Raw genomic sequence first — 2,500 nt, 5'->3', positions numbered from 1 at the left:
ATATTTACATGTATTCTGTGGTCTCTAACATTACACCTATAGCTACATGTTTGAGCATTTATTTCATATTTACATGTCTTCTGTGGACTCCAACATTACACCTATAGCTACATGTTTAAGCATTTATTTCATATTTACATGTCTTTGTGGTCTCTAACATTACACCTATAGCTACATGTTTAAGCATTTATTTCATATTTACATGTATTCTGTGGTCTCTAACATTACACCTATAGCTACATGTTTCTCCTCTCCTCAACACTTAGGCCCAATCCCAATTCGTTTTTTAACCCTACCCCTCAGCCCTTGCCCCTTCCCCTTGTCCCTACACAATGAGTGTCAAGGGGTAGGGAGATAAATCATCCCCCTAGGAATTGGAACGTCCCTAAATATTGAAGGTCCCTTGTAGATATTGATATACAACCTGTTCTCAGAAAATAGCTGATCTGCAAGCTCACTACCAGTACTTTGATGGCATTTCTGTCTCTAGGACCCCCAATTTATATTGTAATATCAATGTCAATTAACTCTGAGTGTACAAACTATCATTTAGCCCATAACCCACTTTGGAAACTACTTTCCATTTGATTTAAGCTGTAGAGATGGAACGTAAATATAACATTGCTGTGGTTATGATGAAATAAATATATTGTAATTTTGTCTCATGTTGGTAGCCCACCATGCAGAATGTAATTCAGCTAGATATAGCTCATTCTGACACCTGCTCAACAGTTGTACCTGATTAATTGATTATTGTAATAACAGTTTGTATAGCATGGGTACAGATATAGGGTTAGAAAAAGGAAAAACAATTTACAGTATATAAAGAAGGGGCTGTGGTCACTGGTCATTGTTTTTAATATCATTAAGAACAGAGTAACTTTCTATCAATGAAAATGTGATTCGTGATTCATCTCCATTCAATGTACAGTCTGCACAGCAGCTTGCAATCTGTTCCATAGCTGGTTTGCCTGGGGGAAAAAACAACAAGCATTGCTAATTAGTTATGTAAGTTTTGCAACTTGTGGGGATTAGCTTAACATTGGTCATGATAAAACCATAGCTATCACTGCAGCGAGTAGCCAACGTTATGCAGCGTCAGCGTTATGTAGGTACAGTAGGCTATTTCACGGCTTTTAAGAGCTGAAAATGTTAACATATCGTGGTCTGGGGGGTCGGACTGATGCCTGCTAATAAGCTAGCTTGCATCCGAGTTGTATCACCGGCGCACCGGCGATAAATAAAAAAGAATAAAGCGCTGATGCGGTGCCAAATGGGTAACGTTGTATGAATGCAACGCCGTATCATATCGTTAGTTCACGTGAGGTAACGTTAACCTTTGCTATATTTTTGGCGATGCAGATTGTTAATACATTCAAATAATATTGGTTATTATAATATTTTTCCATAATAAAGGACATAAAAGGCTTCTTACCTCGTCCGCCTTTCAGCCCTCAGTGATGTTGCTCCGTTTTAAGTCCCGTCGAGACATCCCTTCAAACGAAGGGGATTCTACCCCTCGCCCTCGGCCCTACCCCTCCATCCAAAGACAATTGAGATAACACTTCCCCCTCACGTGAACGCGCATAAGCAAGGGCAAGGGCTAAGGGCCAGGACGAAGGGAGGAATTGGGATTGGGCCTTAGTCTTGTTTTCTCCTCTCCTCAACACTTAGTCTTGTTTTCTCCTCTCCTCAACAGTTAGTCTTGTTTTCTCCTCTCCTCAACAGTTAGTCTTGTTTTCTCCTCTCCTCAACACTTAGTCTTGTTTTCTCCTCAACACTTAGTCTTGTTTTCTCCTCTCCTCAACACTTAGTCTTGTTTTCTCCTCTCCTCAACACTTAGTCTTGTTTTCTCCTCAACACTTAGTCTTGTTTTCTCCTCTCCTCAACACTTAGTCTTGTTTTCTCCTCTCCTCAACACTTAGTCTTGTTTTCTCCTCTCCTCAACACTTAGTCTTGTTTTCTCCTCTCCTCAACACTTAGTCTTGTTTTCTCCTCAACACTTAGTCTTGTTTTCTCCTCTCCTGAACACTTAGTCTTGTTTTCTCCTCTCCTCAACACTTAGTCTTGTTTTCTCCTCAACACTTAGTCTTGTTTTCTCCTCTCCTGAACACTTAGTCTTGTTTTCTCCTCTCCTCAACACTTAGTCTTGTTTTCTCCTCTCCTCAACACTTAGTCTTGTTTTCTCCTCAACACTTAGTCTTGTTTTCTCCTCTCCTCAACACTTAGTCTTGTTTTCTCCTCTCCTCAACACTTAGTCTTGTTTTCTCCTCTCCTCAACAGCTAGTCTTGTTTTCTCCTCTCCTCAACACTTAGTCTTGTTTTCTCCTCTCCTGAACACTTAGTCTTGTTTTCTCCTCTCATCAACACTTAGTCTTGTTTTCTCCTCTCCTCAACACTTAGTCTTGTTTTCTCCTCTCCTGAACACTTAGTCTTGTTTTCTCCTCTCCTCAACACTTAGTCTTGTTTTCTCCTCAACACTTAGTCTTGTTTTCTCCTC

General features: G+C 40.2%; 1 protein-coding gene across 1 annotated transcript in view; it reads left to right on the top strand.

Annotated features, from left to right (window-relative positions):
- The window catches only part of phex (phosphate regulating endopeptidase homolog, X-linked), a 41,330-nt gene that overhangs the window by 25,303 nt on the left and 13,527 nt on the right, over nucleotides 1-2,500 (top strand). The window lies entirely within an intron of this gene.

Source organism: Protomyctophum bolini (genome assembly GCF_963924005.1).
Source record: "Protomyctophum bolini genome assembly, chromosome: 21".
Lineage (NCBI taxonomy): Eukaryota > Metazoa > Chordata > Actinopteri > Myctophiformes > Myctophidae > Protomyctophum > Protomyctophum bolini.
This window is presented reverse-complemented; position numbering and strand designations above follow the sequence as displayed.